The following is a 19,127-nucleotide window of genomic DNA, read 5'->3' on the forward strand; positions in this document are numbered from 1 at the left end:
TTCTCTTTCTGTCAGTCTTTGATTCAGACACACACACACACACACACACACACACACACACACACACACACACACACACACACACACACACACACACACACACACACACACACACACACACACAGAGCTGACCTATTAAAAGCTTCAGAAAAAAGAGGGCTGCCTTTGTCCTATTACTGAGTAGTGGAGCTGATGTTACTGAAGTTGGCAGCCATGGATGACTGGGAGCCACCAAGGCCTTGGTCAGCTGACATTATTCTGGCCCTCAAACATTACCCAGCCCCTGCAGCGGTGTCTACCTCTGTGTGCATGTGTGTGTGTGTGTACCTCCTGTACTATTTGTCCTTGTCCAAACTTCTGGATGGAGTTGCCATTTGCGGCTAGGTGGACAAGAGAAAAGGAGGGAGGGCCAGAAAGAGACAGAGAGAGAATAACAAAGAAGGTTGTAATCTGAGCGGATCCAAGCACTGATCCTCTTTGGTTCTCGTAGCGTGTGTACAGGGGTCACATCAAGCTTGAGCTCCAGGATAAGACGGGCAGGAAAGCAGCAGAGATACGGTATTTGGACAGGCAGTAAAGTCACCAATGACAGATTGAGAAGGATCAGCGTTATCACAAAACAGAAAAAAATATGGAAAAATAATTTGAGTTATCCATCTGTACTGTTTACGTCTCGACGTGTGTGTGCGTGCCGCTATGTCTGAGTCAAGAGCTGCATCTGCCGTGGGATTACTCGCATATCGCATATTGTGATTCATATAAAAATTGTCCGAGGTAATTTCGGTCGATCACCGACAAAACTTCGCCACAGCTGTAATGCCGGAGGTCTGATTTAAGTAAAGGCAGCAGAGATGAGCACTCCGCCTGTAGTCCGGGGATGAAGCTGAAAACCAGCAAACAGTCCAGATGGGTCAGCAGCACAGAGCCAAAGCCCTCCTTAACCTGCTGGATCAGGGAATCAGCCATGCTTCACGACTGAAAGGCAACACACACACAGTCCCCCACATAGAAAAACACTCAAATGAATGGCGACACAGGCTCTACCTGCACACAACCCTCCCATTCACAGCAGGTGTAACAAATCGGGCGGCTTTAAAAATTCTATCCACACTGCAAGTGATAAAGCCCAGCTCACTAGTTTGTCTTTGGTAACTGCTGTAAAAAATAGCAAACGCCCCGCTTTATAGATTCAATGTCATAAAAAGATCAATTTGTTTCTTTGGGAATAAACAATAATACGGTGAATGTAATATTCTTTTTTACAGACTTATTTATTTTCATGTAGACTGGAGCATTAGAGATGCCATTATAAGGCTGTCTAAATTGGTCCACTGAGGTTTGGGCTAGCCCATAACAAGCGCGGCGTTTCTGAAGCATTTATGCAACATCGCCCAACATTACAGCTTTTAGTGTTTACTTCAGAGAATTGTTTGGTCCCTATAGATGATCAAGTGTCTCGCAAATTCATAAACCAGTCCTCTGCCAGTTACTTCTGTCTTCTCTAGTCATGTGGAACTGTGTGAAGAGGCGCAGTTTACACCCCCCCCCCCCCCCGATTCCCACTCCAAAAAGACATCCATTAACTTGTTTTGACTTTTTCATTCTATATCAGTAATTAATGGAGAGTTAGCACGCTGGCCATCCTTAAAACTTTGAAGTCGTCAGGAGCAGGTTTTGAAACTAATTCTCTCTCACGCGTTTCTAAATTGTATGATTAAGCATACTGGCTGCAGCTCTGCCTTGCTGCACCGCCGACAAGTTGGCGCGCACGTACAATGCCGGCAATTACTTTTTAATTTTTTTTTCCCCCTGAATAATTGTCAGGGAATTGAGGGGTACACAGAATAAATAAGAACATAAGTCAGGTTTAGGGCACATTGTTATCACAGCTATGCCAGTGCTGTGACTGTGAAATGGAGAATAGAGTTTCAGCGCTCTCGAAAATCGCTCTCGCCCACTGGGCCAGTGTTCCTCTAGTTCAGCTCACACAGAGTGATATCCTCTTGCCGAGGGTAAGTGCAGGGTCCTGAAATTCCATCCTACACTGATTTACCAAAAAACATTACGCTCTGTCTTTGCTCGAGCTAAGTAGTGCCAACTCCAGCACTCCTCTAAACAACTGTGATGCTGAATTTTTATAGCACTCCAACGCAGAAGAAAATCTTTTTGTTGTTTTTTTTGTAGTAAAACAAAACTGAGACAAGTGATAAATAAAGGAAAGGAAGAGGGGGGGAGACAAATTCACAAAATCTCTTTTTTGGGGGAGAAACATAAAATAACCGATCCATTATCTGAGCACCACCCCTGCTGTGTTCCCCTGATTCCTTCTAGCTATTAGCAGCTTAGGACACAAATAGATCACACAAGATATTAAAAAGCAGCAGGAATCTAACAGTTTAAAAGCTCTGTCGTAGTCCTTGCTGTGGAACAAAAACATGTCTGAATGCAGTCAAATTATTTTTCCGCTGATTCTTTCTTCTTTTTTTACGGTTATTGTTTAGTATTCATATTTTATAGTACATGTTTTTTTTATTATTAGAGAAGGAATTTTCAAAGAGAAGATGCAAGGCAACAAAGGTGATAAGCTACTCAGCTGAGCATCCACACAAACCCTGCTGGTGGTATATAAAACATATGTAGTCTTAACTCCATTTTTATTCCTTTTCCCAAGTAAACATGACTCAAATGAATGGAAGGCATTATTTTGTGCCAGAAATATAAAAGCATCTGGTTATACAGTGGCAGTACTGAGGCAGATTTAATAACAAAACCTCAGGAGACAAATGTAATGTGGTTCATAAGAATGAAAACGTACAGATATACGACTTTATTGTATTTCCAAGCTTCGCCTTCCAAACATCAGCCACAGATTTGCGGTTGGCAGGAAATAAAACATTCTGTCAGAAGCGATCAAGGTATCAGGATGTGAGAGGGGCTGGTGGCAACAATTGTTGCCATCATTTAATTGACAGTAGCTGCGACCCTAATATTGTTAAACTCTTACACGAGTGCAAATCCTGGCACACAGTATGTTTTTATCCTTTTACACAAATGTAAAAGGAACATAAGGGAGCAGACAAAAAAATAAAATAAAATAAAATTGCTGGCTTCGGGTAGGAAAAAAGCAAGAATTCAAAACGTCCTTGAGGTTTTCGATGGACTGTGATCGTGTCCATGAAAACACTTAATACATTCATGCTCTTGCACCTCTGATTTAATGAGTATTCACATTCTGCTTCAAACTCTCTTTGGGTTTAGCTCCTTTCTGGGGTTATAAAATCCATGTTGAGGAAAATATTATACTGGCAGACATAATAAACATGAAGGCAGTTTAAGTGATTATGTCAGTGCGCCTTCACCAACTAAATCCATGAAAATCCACAAAACTAAATCCATGAAAATAACACAGGATGCAAGTGTTTGCTCTAAGATATAGTCTGAGCAGTTAAAAGCAAAGCACACACACTCCTCTAAATTGAACTTGAGCCTTCTCACATATCTTATGCTGACCTTATAGCAGATGATATTTGAGGTGATTCAGTTCGAGGCAAATTTCTAATTTAGAGTCTAATCACAGACCCGAGCTCTGCTGCCACCAAACTTCGTGGATACGACTCAGTTAGAGCTGAAGTCATTTTACTAGACATTATGTTATGTATGTTAATGCTATGTTACCCTTCCTTTTTCTTTTATATCACTGAAAATATCTTCTTTCACATCTTTTCTGCTTTTGGTGTGAAGGATTAGTAAAAAAAACACTATATGACTTTAATGTATTTAATATATTGCACAGGGATAGTTTTAAAGAAGCTATTAACGCCTTTCTTGCAGGTTGCAGCAGGAAGAATAATTGTTCATTAGGAGCCCAGTTTAGCTCTAACATAAATTACTTTCAATCAAATAACAATCAGTTTAGTATATATGTATTTTGTGTGTCTACGATATCCATATTAGTTTGGTTTATTTTCAGTCTTTTACTTTAATATGTTAAATTGTGTCCATTCTTTGAATTACTGATAAATACTCACCTGTAGTGTGTTTGTAAATTACTAAACTTTTGAAAAAAACGTCACCAAGTTCATGAGAAACCATCAATTGATCACAATCCACACAGCATTATCGCCACAGGCGTTTTCTTGTTCTGTGCTGGCTTTTTTGGATCCCGTGTCACAATTGGTCAGTTTCTGGCCATATAAGCAGATAATATATTTACATATAACACTGTTTCACTGGCCTCACAACCTTTAGAGTTCAGCAGATGGTTTGTGTAACTATAAGTCACACATCAATTGGATAGTTTAGAGATTAGCTGACAAAAAAACCTCCTTGTAATTGCTTTGGTTGCGAGCAGATTGCTACAGTCACCCATAGTTTGTACAGAGATCCCCAACTGAAGAATGTTATCCTTCAAAGTAAAGACTGATATTAAGACATTTGAAAAGGTGCAAACTTTTATTTTTAATGGTCTCTGTTTCCAGTTTGCATCGCAGTCCTCACAGTTTGAATACCTCCCAGTGAGCAGATGGTAAGGTGAATGAGACAAGTCTGTGCCTTCCATGGATGACCATGGCAAAGCAAATTTCCAACAAGCAACCTCCTGCAACCAACTGTCAACCAGTCGGGGAATACATATTATTTCCTATCAACTGGTTGTTTCCAGGCAGTACTAGAATTTTATCATCACTGACAACATTCAAAGTTCACTCAAAACAAACAATTAAAAACTTGAAACATCCAGAAAACCTTACATTATGAACCAAATCCTCCTCCTGTGAGCAGTCTTTCCCAAACCACTCTTGGCAGCTGTTCACATATGCCAACCTTTAATTATTTGTTAAAAAATGTCAGGTTTGTTTAGGCTTTTTGTGCTCATGTGGGATTTTTGTAGCTGATAAGTAAAATATTCCACCACAGATGACCTACCACATTTCACCAAACACAGAGGTCCAGTAATATTATTAGTCCTGTACATTTTGGTGATTTTGGTGTCTCTTTTTTTGTTTTTCAAAGTTTTATTTGCTGTCCTCCACCTCTTTCTTCTGTCTGTTTCCTACATCAGAGTTAAAGAGGCTCTGCTGGAAATTATCAAGAGGCTCATGTCTTTACACAGTATGCAGACCAAGTAACAGAAAGCAGGTTCAAATCTATCAGAAGAGTGACATCGGGATGATGAGATGGATAACACGCAGTGCGATAAGGAACATTTTGCTGTCTTTCAAGAGGCTCAACAGTTATTACGTGGCGTTCCGTGCAAATAGGGCTATATTCTTAAATCAATGTTGAGCGACAGCAGGGTAAAGAAAACAGAGAAGTGGACTTAAAGATTAGACCGCTCTGCCTAGATACAACCGCACAAACACGGTGAACGTGAAGTGCCCTTATTATGCACAGTGTCACACCGCACCGCGAGCTCCATCAGGGCTTGACACTTATAGAAACAAAAGAACTCTTGAGACGCGACAACATGTGGTAATAATAAAAAACCGAGGCATTAACCTTAAGTGCGAATGTTCTGTGCAGGAGTTGCAAATATAACTGGCAAAGTCGAACACGCCAAGATCACATTTTTAGAAGACACATTCACACACACAAAAGTCTCAGAGGGCATTTTCAAGTCCAATAACATCATTACATCCATTCGTGTTATTACTATTCACATGAGTGAATAGTAATAACATCAAATATGAATATGGTGTAGACAAGTCATCTGTGTGTGAGTGTGCGTGTGTATAATGTGTGTATGCGGGTTATGAGATTAGAATCATCCAGGACATTCATCTATTCTGTTGCTGGTGAGGCGATTGAGTGGGGCTGGGTGATATGATGGCACTTTCACAAAGGATTACATTACTCTCTTTCATCCCCTTCATGCAGTACTATTTTGCTCTCCCAAATCTTTGCATTTGATAATGGACACTCCTTATGTTATGAATTAAGCTGGTGCTATATAAAGGATTAACACCCAAAGAGATAAAACACACAATCGTCTGCGAGTATATGTTCACGTTAGATACGTATGCTTCTCTTTTGCCAACTTGCATTAATCCACCACTCCAAATTGCCTTCACATGCACATGCGACGTAATGCAAACAGGGCTGCTGTTGCATTTTCGGTGGCAGATCAGTTTTAATTATAGCTGGGAGTAATAAAAAAAGTAATAACCTCATTTAAACTCAGGTTGCAAGTTAAATGCTTCCAATCTTCAACTTCTCGAGCTATGCAACTGACTCCAAACTCCTTAAAGTCGACACCAAGAGGACAGAATGCAGTTCAGATTGAACCAATTAGTCTTTACTGACTTCTTAATTTAAATAATGAAAGTTGGTTTAATAGCTCTGTAAACTGCTATCTGGTTGTTCAGTGATGACGCGACGAATCCTACTTCCGGGTCTAAAGTAGTCTGCGTTTAATATGGCTTTTGTGTTGTTAACATGTTTAATGTTATGTATTTTCTTCTATTTGATCTCAAAAAGCTCCTAAAACAGTCAGTGATCCCTGTTGACCTCCCTCGGCTATTATTACCGCTAATCATTTATTTAAGCTCAGTTTTTAAAACCTTAGGATGTAACTACAGCCCAGCCCATGCAGCAGTATATGAATGACTAACCTCGTATTGTGGATGGATTATCTCAGTTGTTCTCCTGGCTGAAGTTTGGTCCTTTTACAGCATCCTGCCATGCGATTACATTTGTTCCTGACCACCGAGAACACTCACGTTAACTTTTATCGAGTGGAAAAAAAGTTAGCTTGTTTATATTATGCTAACATAGCTGTGTCGCTAGCGGTCACGTAGCACATCATTATATACCAGCTAGCCCAACTTCAGTAACCCTACAAACATCACTGCTGTTTAGTTTTCTGTCTTCATTTATGCTGGAAGTGATAGCAGAGCTGTACGTTTTAATTTGTTTCCAAAACCCCGCAGTCAGGACATGCTATATTGTATTTAGATAGAAGCTAGCGAGCTAACTCCCTGCTAACTTCTAACTCCGATGTCATAAATTCCGTTTTCATGGATGCCTGGATGTTAAACTCAATTGTTACACCTGGTAGAGCAGAACGCTGATCATTTTATTAAAGATGAAAGACTTTAGACAGTTTTTCAACTCTCAGTAATGCCATAGTGATCGTTTGATATATGGACCTGCAGCGGAGTTTAGACCCAGACACGGCTAGTGACGTCAGACTGAACAATCGGATACTAATAATGGCTTCATGTTTTGTATTTTAGCAAAGCAAGAAGCTTTACTAAAAAGCATGCTTCTCACCACCGCTAACCACAAGTCGGACCATGGTGGATAAGACTAACATTAATGATAAAAATATAGAACATTTTTACTGATTATAGTGCAACAACAATAGCTTATAAATCGAGACTCGCTATACATAAGGTACACCTATGTGGGTAGACATCAATTACATTCCCACACTTAGAGAGAAAAATTTCTCCTGATTCTGATTTACTTTTAAAAACTGTACCTGACAGCACATGCAAACATATATCAGCTTTTTCTAACTTTCCCCCCCCAAACTGCAGCCTGTTCTACAATCTTCTCTCACTTAAACAATTTCAAATAAAGTGCTTTAACCAAAACTGAACTGAAAATGAGCTGCTGTACACCGACCTTGATCTATTTTTACCTTACCACCTTAACAAAAGCAGGAGAAATAGACTTATGTAACAAAACAAATGTCAGGGACTTATATATACATACTGATAAAAATGATGTATGTAAATTCACCAGATAACAGGACATTGACCGTTTCCCCCTTTTTTGTTCGTCTCCATAATTTCCCTCGTAACTGCTTTGATCCTTTCCAGATGGCGTTTAGCTTTAGCCACTTTGTCTTCTTTTGATTTAATAGTCTGACTAGTTTTTTGCTATGAACGTTTTCATAGCTTACTCTGGTGGACTTAGCTAATGACACTTTAGCGTGAAGCTGTGACTATTTGCTTGCGCATGCATGAAATAGATCCACTCATAATTGAACATTATGAATGGCTGCTCACTGGTAAGGGATGATAATGCTAAAAATGGGCAGACTCCGGTCCCTGTCTGCTCCATCGGTGTAGTCTTGGATAAAAAGCTAACCACAATTTACAAAGCTAATGGTCAAAAGCTTTGGTGTTAGATGCTCATTTTATCCTGAATTTGTTCAAGTCTTCCTGTCTTGCTAGAAACATTTAATTACATGATTACATGACAGTGTGTTTCTACAAAACTCATATCCCCACCCCCACCAATGCCCACCCTCCCATCCAGTCCCAGGAAAGAAGATGGACTGCATTCGCAGCTATACTCAATCAGTGATACAGAGACATAGCCAGCTCTGTGTCTTTGTTACTATGTAAAGAGGCAGAGAAGCAGAAATGACAAAAGCATAGGAATCTAAGCTACAGTTGTCTGTAAATGCTCTCCATTACAATAAATGACTTCATTAAAATAAAGATGTGTTCAACCACCCTCTGTGTTTCAATGAGTACAACTGCGGAACAATTTGTTGAAGTGCGCTCAAGTAATGGAGCTTCGGATGCAGCCCGTTGTATTTACACTTATCCTCTCAATGTGCTGGCCCAGGACTGCCAAAAAGTATTTGTACCTGTGCAGAGCACCTGAATATGCACACTTATGTACATAGACACAACTGTATCGCACAAAGAGGGCCAGATCCTGCCTTTCTCTGTGCTTATTAAGACATTGAAGCTGTTAGCACCTAGCAGCACTAATCCTATAGCCTTATGCTCACTGTTAGTGGAGCCAAATGGCCTTATACAGAGCAGCTCGCACTCTTTCTCTCCCTCCCTTTTCTGACTCTCTTTCTCCCTGTGTGAGTGTGAGCATCTGTGACTGTTTGTGATGAATGGACAAGGCAAAAGAGGAGAGGGGTGAATGTGAGACATTGCACCACTGAGGCCAGTGAGAATAGAGGGGGAAAAGACAGAATGAACAAGGCAGGCAGAGACGAAAAAAAAGAGGATATGGGTGTATATGGGAGTGTGATTTTGTGTGAATACATCCGTCTGGATGCTAGGTGGAGAGGGTCGGGGAAGGGGAAGGTAGGGTAGTTGCACATGAATTGCATACAAACACAACTACATGCACTCTGGCCCAGCGTTTATGTCCAGCTTGTTAAGCATGCAGAGTGTGCGCGTGTTTACACCTGTGTGTGTTTGCTGTGCCGTGCGCACGCCCGCACGTGTGTGCGTCCAGGCATGTGCAAGGCCGAGCTAGGTTAAACTTGTATTCGTGAAGTGTTCCCAGAAGAGATTAATCATCCTGTGCTGGAATGCAGCATCGCGGTCATATATCATCACCTGACCTCTCTCTCTCTCTGTCTCTCTCTCTGTCTCCCTCACGTAGCAGTGGAGTCAGGGTAAAAGGAGTGTCATTGCATATCTGCAGTAAACAAACAGCCGAATGCTTTGACAGAAGTGGGAAAGGTAGGAAACTGCGCTAATTATCAAATACCAGTGTTCAGCATCAATCAGATGTTACAGAAACCTGTTAAGGTCAGAACCGTTTAAAAAAAAGAGAGGTAAAAAGAAGACAATGCGAGCTACAAATGGGAGAAGAAACTAGCAAAAAAAAAAGAAAAAAAAAAGAGGAAAATGCTGGCCTTCAGCTGCCTCTGCTGGAGACACGCAGAAGCAGATGGATGCTCTAAAAGTCTTTATTTTAAACAGAATCAGAGCCACTTTAGCTAACTCCAACAAAAATGCTAAAGATGCCAGCCTCATCTCATTGCAGTAACCACAAGAGCATCACTACTGTGGACTAATTTGGGTTTGACTTGGCTGTATAGTCATGCAATATATACTGTCTATGCTGGGAAGCATTAATAAATGCCTTTAAATACTTCCACAAATTCCTAAACCACAGAAACTGTAACACATTGTGTGTGTGTGTTTTTATTGTTAATCCTGCATCCCAAAAATATAGATATATATAGCACAAGGTCTGAATGACCACTTCTTTGAAAGGCATTATTTTTGCATATATTTTCAGCATACCCTGCCTTGGCCTATGCATAAGTGAAACGTTTTCCTGGAAGACCCCTTTTTTAAGGAATCAAAGACTGAATGGCTGACTGGTTATTTGTTAAGACAGCCAAGACATCTGAAGAAATGATTTCCAGTAATTGTATCCAGATGACTTCTCTCTTTTTTTTTTACAGCACTACATGAAAGCAGTGTAAACCATGTATAACTTCATAATTCTGCAAATGTACCTACACACTGTGAAATCTTGACCTTCAGATGGATTGCAGCTTAATTCAGAAAATGCTTTTGGTGCGTTTAACATTTTTTTTAAAGTGCACTTATGCTTGCGATAGCCAGTCCATTTTTTCTTTTTTTTTTTGGAGTAGGGACTTAGGTGAGGACAACGTGTGCTTCCAGCTGGTGCTTAAACATTCAAGGGTGGACGGGAGGTAGAAGATGCTGCTCAACAAATGTTCTCATCAAACCTTTACATCTTCCCACAGTGAGAACAGGAGGCCAGCCATAAGTCAATGCTATTCTGTGCGAGCTGCAATGCATGTGGAAGAAAGGACCTTTTACTTAGTTGTGTTCAGCAATAGGAAATTGATTCTTTAATATTAAAAATTCAACAGCTGAGTTTCATTACTTTTCTGAGTCTATCCCCTTTCCCTTGTGGAGTGGGAAAATATAACAGTTTATTAAATTACTTCTCTGAAAAGTCTCTGGGGATGCCATCTTAACTCCCATCCTCCTTCACAAGGCCATTTTAGACTGTAACTAGACATGTCTGCTTAGAAAGAGAGACAGAGAGAGGCAGAGAGAACATGGATAGATGGTATACTAAATATACAGATTCCACTGACTGCCACAAAGAGTTTGTAGTTATTTCATTGGCCAAGGAAAGGCATGGAATTGAATGATCCCACATATTAAGGGAAGGGATTATTGTCAACTGACTGGTCTGAAACTGTGTGCATGTCCGTTGCTTAGCTATATCAGTGCTATCATGCAGTTATTAGAGAACATAGATGACATGTTAAAGATAAAACCTGAATGCTTGATTCCTATAGTAAGGCTATTCACTCATTCCACGTGTGCCCTGAAGGAAATGGTCACTGCAAACCAATACAAAGTTCTTCTGATTGACCACTTTTATCCTATATGGGAATGCTGATGGAAGTGATCTTATTCAGAATGGCAATGATCCCATGCACAGGTGCCAGGGGGTCCCAGAATGAGTTGGTGAGTAAAGTCTTTATATCCCAGTCCACTTAAACACTTGTGGAACTGTTTTGGACTGACACATTAAATGATAATCTCCACCAGTGGAATTAACACACAAAATAAGGGAATATTTTTGGGCAGGATAATTTGCCATCCCCCCAGTAGAATTCCAGAGACTTGGAGGATAAGGCTACGTTCACACTGCAGGTCTTAATACTCAATTCCGATTTTTTGATCAAATCCGATTTTTTTGTCTGCTCGTTCACACTACAAATAAAATGCGACAGCAAACGCGCTCTAGTGTGAACGCTCAAAGCGGCCCGCATGCGCAAAAGAAGATGTCACACACAACGCGCTCTGTTTAGACCCAGAGCAACAGTATTGTTTGACTGATGGCCCTTAATATAAAGACTTCGGACTTCACGTTTCCCAATTTTTGCTTTAAGTTATTTTGTTATTTACATAATAATGTAAATAACCTAATAATGATCCTTATTGCTGTTTAAGAGAGGAGCGGTGCTTCAAAGGATAGCTGCAGATTTCTGTCAGAATCTGCAGATTATACAGTACAAATAAAATGTTTACGTTGTCTTCCCAACAGTTTCACTTACATCTACACTGGATGGCCAGGAAGCGTTCGCGATGTCTTCTCGGGCGCTTCTCTGGCGCTGATAATTGGCTTCAGTCTTGTGTCGGTGACGTAAAAGGCGGATTTAATGCGACTTGACCGTTCAAACAGCAGTCGCTTTCTAATACATCGGATATGTATCGGATTCAGTACCACATACGAAAGTGACCCAGATCGGATTTGAAAATATCGGATTTGCGCCGTTCACACTGTCATAGCATGATCGGATATGGGTCGCATAGGGTCAAAAAAATCGGATTTGATGCGCTTTCGCCTGCAGTGTGAACGTAGCCTAAATCCCAAAGCATACTGAAGCTGTTCTAATGGCACATGGTGGCTGAGCACCTTACCCTTTGCTGCCTTAATGCTGATTTTCCTCTTGAAGTTGTCCTCAGTCTCTATATGTTCGACCAGACAAGGTTAAAGCGGATACCTGTCTAATCCCCACAATATTCAATAGTTCCTGGGTCAGAGGGCTTTACGAAAGTTCACTCTTACAAAAGATCCTTAAGTATCATCAATGAATGCTGTTAATACACTTCCTGATCTAAGGAGCAATGGGGTCAGGCCTTAATGACTCTGTAAGTCTAAGTAATAAAGGCAGTATATTTGAGCATGACTCAACCGGTCACAATGTCTTCTTAAAGGCAGATAAGGACTTTCCCACTATTAACTCCACTCCTCGGGAACAGAAGGAAATAATTTTAGTAACTTGTTAAAAAGAAAAAAGACTGTCTACACTGAGAAAGAAAACCCTGAACTGTTAAACAAAGACCAACAGACGAAGGATGTTATTTCTTGGTGACTTCAATTAAGTTTCCTCTGCGAAAGTTAGCCATGAAATTCAGTTTCATTCGTTTCCAATAAGGTGCATGTTCAGCTGTACCATGACTTCTTTGCAAAAAGATCAGCCTTCAGCCCGTTTCATACACAGTGCTGTAGGTGTCATTTTCACTGACGGATGACTGACAGTGCTCGCCTTCGCTGAAACATCAACATGAACGCTGAGCACCTAAATGAGTGAACACATCACTCACTGGTCAGCGGCCTTTGTTTCTGTGTGTTCCAAATTTCACCCACATCATCCGCTGAAACTGATGGTCTTACACAGCCTTGTTATGATGAAAGGCTCGGTACCAGCCGTTGTCCACATGCAAGCAGGCGCATGTGCTTGGCTGCACTTCAATGCAGGGAGGAAGCTCATCACAAAGCGCCATGAGTCCATGAGAGGGATGAGTTAAAACCAGTCGGTCAGCTGTCAGACAGATGTAGTAAATATTATCCCACTCTGCCATCACTTCCAACACAAAAACCCACAGGATCCATGAGCATGGTAATCCAAGATGAAGGCTGCTCTCTACGAGCGTCACTTTCTCCAAAGCACAGCTAATGCTGGGTGTCACACACCGCACACATGCAAACACACACGCATACGCTCTCATCATGTAACGCTTAGCGGTGTAGTCTGAGCAACACACACACACACACACACACACATAAAAAAACCCGTCAAATAAAATCACAGGCCACAAAGGCTTCTGAGGAGTGTCCAAATCCCAGATGAACGATGAGTTTATGGTTTTCAAATTTCTTGTACGTTTAGGAAAAATCACAGAAGATCAACACAACACAAATCTCAGACTATTATGCATTTTAAAATTTTATTCATGTTACGTTGGGATCTAAGTATTGGCTGCTCCGTCATCTTCTCCTATTATATGTTTTTTTTCGTGGCTATTTTAAGAATCCTTGTTGCGATAAAGAGCTATCCAATGCTCTACGTTAATGTGATCTCTCTTTTTCCACTGAAAAATGCTAGATAATAGGGAGCAACAGCCATGTGCGTCATGGCCTTTTAGAGAGATGCTAAGATGATATGTTGAGTCAGTGTTTTGGTTCAATTTGATGGGACTACTGGAAGCACAGACATTAAGGAGGACTGTTAATTGAGGCGCTCTTGTAAAAAGTGCTTCAACATAAAAAATTTAACTGCACTGGCAGATTCGTCACACGTAAAGTGGTACCAAACGTAATTGAATTCAGTCTTGAAATAACATCAGGAGGTTAATAATAATAATACTAATACTAATAATGATTTTAGCTTTCCTTTTATGAACTCCAGCCTTAAAATATCTCAACAGAAAGCCACTGGATATGTCATCTTCTATTGTTTTTTTCACACTCTGTGGTTTCTTACTCATCTACCCACCAATTAATCAATTACTGCAATTAATATAATTTTCTCCTTCATCAGCAAGCCTTTGTAATTTTAGCCTCTCAAAAACCCACAGCATGCTATTCCTACCTATGCCTTGGCAAGCTCTTGAAAGGAGGACAATTAATGTTGAAAGTTGAAATGTTGAAATATAACACAAAGAGGACAATCGAGCATGAATGGATCAAAGTGAGGCCTCGCCAGACGAGGCAGGAAAAAGGAAGGGGGGATAGTATGGAAGCATAACTGGTTAACTGAGTCTGTCCTTATAAAAGCCTTTCCGACACGGTTGTATGTCATGCTGCCCAAACTCTACTGTGTAGGAGGCCAAACAGGGCAGTATCATAGGAATGAGCCCATTCCTGCAGCAGTTTCTCTATCTGGATGTGGATTTATGACACTGAGATGATTGTATATTTGGCTCTAAAAAGAAAAAAGCAAAAAAAGCCCTGAGCTTGTGAAATAACTGGGAGGGTGGAAGGCCGGGCGGACCTGCCTCTAATAGAGCTGTGCCACCAAGCTTAGTATTTTCTATTTACTAGCACGTCCTGACAATTACAGCAACAGTGTAAACATAATCACCCTCTCTGCATATTCTGACAGAAGGAACATCCTTTTCACCTACCCCTACTCTCTCTAAAGGTCAGTGTTCTTAGTTAATCAGCAGTGACAAGAGGCTATTTGTCCTCTGTTACTACTTATCCTGTTCTTTCCCAAATTATAAAGTGCTATAGTCTAATGTACTGTAGAGCAGCAATAATTGCTAATATATATATATATATATATATATATATATATATATATATATATATATTAACATCACAAATTGTTCCGAACCTTATACGACCAGATTGTTATAACAGGAAAAGAAGTGGATGCTTCAAGATACAACTGTGTGTAGATTATCTGGGTGTGATTGCTCAATTCATTCTTCCAAGCATCTTAAAAATAAATGAAGATCTAAACTTGGAATCCCAAATTGAACCCTGTGGATTTAAGTTATTTAAAAACTTGCTGATGTTGCTATGGTTGCGCTGTCAGAAACAACAGTGCTTAGCAGTTCACACCCTGTCGAAATGGCCAGGTAAAGGGAAAAAATGTTAACACCAAGCAGCAAATGGCTGTTTCCAAAACCAAGCCAGTCAACACATGAAATCATGCGAAAGCCTTCAAATAAGAGGCACTTTACTGCTCTCAGGTAATTATACCTGAGAGACATATAAGCAGCTTTTTTCCTGTGACATCAATTAACATGGTGCAATGTAGTTCTAGTTGATAGGAATTAAAACAAAGGAAACAATGGTAACTGGTTTGTGTTTAAAAGGGATTTTTGGCTCTAAATCGGCAACAAAATTGCACTGGCCTAGTCACAACTATTCAGCTACTATGCTGGTTCATTTTCCAACACTAAGTAAGCTCTGAACTGGTTGGGGAGGACAAAATGTATCAACCAGGCTTTCAGTACCTCTACGGGTTCACACCTGTAAAGTGAAATCGAACCTTTGAGATTTTCTTATGCGCTTTCCATCTGTGACTGTGGACAGTCCTGCACAGTGTGGGATAACACACAGCACAGAGGTCAGACTGGATATCGCTGACCTCCGAACAGCCCCGCAGCCCCCAAAATGCACGTGTGCCTGCTGACATGCACATGCATTAGGGTTATTGTGTGAAGCCTTCAGTCTTTTAATCCCCTAATCTGCTGAACCCTGGAAATCACTTGCAGTCATCTGTCAGCCAGGTCGGAGTGGGCCACAGGACTCAACAGATTCGCACACGAGTGCACACGTACACACAGCCAAACACACACGCACACACACAGACACACACACACTTTCTCTATGCTAGTCATTTATTCAACAAGGCCAGCCTCATTGCAGGCTAATGAAGATTGATGCTCCTCTTTCCAGGACTCACAGGTGTTTCAGTGAAATGTATGTATAAATATATAACCCATATAGAGCACTGTGAAAAAGAAGAGAGATTAACAGAAAGATCGTGCCCAACAACATCTATGTGTGATTTAACAAATAAAAAGCCATATTTATGTAGAAGTCAACCTGCAGAATATCTGCATGGCAACAGCACTGACTTAATCTTGATGATTAGTTGTGAAGGGACGGCAAGGACATGGACTCAGGGAACCTGTAGTGCTCAGACCCTTAAGTCAACTCTATGCATCTCAGGCCTATTTGTGCATGTGTGTGTGTCATCATGCCAAATAGGACACCGTCAAGGCTAGTCTGGAGATTGCGGTTGACACATCCTGCTGCTCTCCGGCGTGAGCGCCTATTAGCACTTAAGACCGAGTCTCACTATATGCACACACAAACACGGCAAACTGGCCGTGATTACACCTGGCAGGTCAAACACTGTGGCAAACAGCTGAGCCTGTGCACTCGTCCTTGCGAGCGAACCAGACAAATGGCGAGAGAGAGCAACATATGCACTTGTTTCCATATGCATGCATTTAAAAGTGTGTCAGAAGTGATCCCACGCAAATCTGAGGGCTTTGCTTCCTTTTTGATTTCTACGCCCCTGTCAAAAGCTCAAGATGGAGGAATGGAAAGCGGGAGAGAGATCAAAGAGCGTCAGAAATCACACAGACGCAGGCGGGCTTGAAGAGAGCTAAAAAGGTGGAGGAGGAGATAGCAGGGCCGCAGAGAGAAACTGTACCAGTTAGATTGAAGTGTGAATCTCAACAGTGCGTCTCATCACCAAGATCTTCTCGGCATGTGTGTGTGTGTGTGTCTGCGTGTGTGTTTCATGTCATAAGGTGCCGATGACTGCCAGGCTCTGGGATATACAGCTGGTGTGTGGGCCTCATATCCCTCGCCACCCTGCTTGATACACAACTGACTTTAAAAGTTTTCCTTATTCATCCTTAAACTTTGTGCCTGAAATCCTTAACTAAAAGTCTCACTCATGCTCATTCCTGTGTGTCCTACACTGTTATGTTCTGCTGCAGCTTGAAGGGGGGCAGCTATCCTGTGCATGAGCACATCACCAAAAACAGCAGCAGAAGAAGAAAGCTCACACTTCCTCTGCCCTCACCTCTGATATAATACCAAGCAAGCAGAATAAATATGAATGAAAAAAGCTGAATAAAGTGCAGTGCACAAGACAGAAGAGAGGAATGCATCGTTGCTGCCGTCCCGAGGAGGGGAGGCAAGAGGCAATGACAAGTCAAGCAGCCAATTAAAGCCCTCCAGCAGCTCCATGTTTGTTATTATGAACTGAAAGCGTGATTTTGGTTTCTTTTCGAAGGGCACTCACTTAGGTTACTTTCTCATGCACGTTACGGGGATCGCTGAAAAGAGGTTGCTGCGCTGCGGCAGCCATAAACGCGTCGGACAGGAGCTCTTCATCACGAGTCACGGCGGGGTCTCGCAGTCCACCCTGACTCTTTTAGGGTTAATACATTTCTTTAAAAAATATGCAGCGCAGAATCGCCATGTGGAAACCTCTCACGCCACAAAAAGTCCACCGCAATTAATAAGGTCATTATTGACGGGACTATATTTTTTGGACGTCTCTACGCATGGCACGTGAACGACACTGCAGTCGCGGGAGATGACCCCGATCACCAATGTCAGGCAAGCGTCAAGGGCTCGCATGAGGACTACAGAATGATATTCGGATAAAAGGCACCTCAATGTCATCGCTCTGCGCTGCCCTCCTCCCCTTCCTACTTGCCACAAGATATGACTGTGCATGTCACACACACACACACACACACACACACACACACACACGTGCTGCTCGGTCACAGAAGCTGGCGGGTTAATCAGCAGCATCGTTTCCACAGGAATACATTGCAAAATATCACGTACCTGTTTATAGTTACGTGCGGCACTCACTGCATAATCCTCCTTCTTCAACTTGAACTTTTTCCTTCCCTCCAACCGAACCAGCCCGAAGCTACTTGACACTTGTTTATTGCATGCTTCTCTCTCGCTCTTTTTTCTTGTTTTGTTTGTTTGTTTTTGCCCTGACTATCCTGTCAAGCCGCTATTGAACGCGAAGTGAGATGACAGCACGAGGGGATGAGCTGATAGAGAGGGCAGGCAAGGAGCCTCCAGTTCAGCATCTCACCAAAATCGTGGAATCAAACGGAACCATCCGTTCAGCGCTGGTGGTCGTTACAGGCAAACAGTGCTGACTGGCAAAAAAAGGGGGGGAAAAGAAAAAAAGCAAACCCCCAAAATGGACCAAAACCGGATGAATACGGCTGTGCGCAAACGGCACGTCTTCCGTTGCTTCTCTTCGGACCCGAGAAACGGCGGGGCGAGCGGGCATGCTCTGAACACTGAACCACGGCCGATCGGTAAAGGCTGCGCGCAGCGGCACCCAGGGAGCGACCATTCACACACACGGTATAGAGAAATGACCGTGGCTCGCGGAGCGCGCGTTCACGGCCCAGCCAAAGTCAGTGGTCATTATCAGCGCATGCCGAAGAGTAATCCACAGTAGGCTGTTACAGCCACAGCTGCAGCACTACGAGATGAGATGCAGGGGATCAGCAGTGACAGCGATTAAACCATCTGAATCCCAAATGTTGAACTATGCTATGTTGAATAGCAGATCACAATTGAGGGCACTTCCTCTATTAATCTAAATCTATTTACATATTATTGTCACTTTAAAACATATTTAACATGGTGTAGGATTTATTCGAAAAATGCATATTCCACTCAGTATTAATATATGATTACTTGAGGACATAATGGGACAATTTCACGAGAGGCAGCGGCAGCAGCTACATTGCCACATGTATTTACAGCCTAACAAGCAAAAATTGAATCTCAGTGCATTTTTCAGGAAACTTACACATGCCCGCTTTTGGTGTTAGTGCCTTCTTTCCAGGGCCTGGTGCTCATTACAGTGGTCCTCAAGCATCTCTTTTTAAACAGTGCACCCACTGCACTGCAGGCTACTGTTCACATTAGCACACTGCCTAATGGGCTTTCTCCGTATTAGCAGCAATAGAAAGGTGCAATAATAGAAGCATGCAATTATGCACCATAACTAGGGAAAACATTGTTAACAGTTACCCTATTGCCTCTCACTCTCCGAG

At 41.7% G+C, this 19,127-nt stretch overlaps 1 protein-coding gene across 15 annotated transcripts in view; it reads right to left on the bottom strand.

Moving 5' to 3' along the window:
• Positions 1-18,890, bottom strand: part of tenm2a (teneurin transmembrane protein 2a) — a 219,546-nt gene extending 200,656 nt beyond the window's left edge. For 7 of the 15 annotated variants that reach the window (XM_082504192.1, XM_082504188.1, XM_082504201.1 and 4 more), the window contains exon 1: positions 17,884-18,513. The gene's annotated coding sequence lies outside the window, so the exon portion shown is untranslated. Of the gene's footprint in view, positions 1-6,608; positions 6,984-17,883; positions 18,515-18,880 lie in introns of those variants that run through there. The other 8 variants (XM_082504196.1, XM_082504190.1, XM_082504198.1 and 5 more) reach the window with 3 other exon arrangements.
• Positions 18,891-19,127: the final 237 nt, after the last annotated feature.

The sequence above is a fragment of the Aulonocara stuartgranti genome, assembly GCF_965226115.1.
Source record: "Aulonocara stuartgranti genome assembly, chromosome: 2".
NCBI classification, from domain to species: Eukaryota; Metazoa; Chordata; class Actinopteri; order Cichliformes; family Cichlidae; genus Aulonocara; species Aulonocara stuartgranti.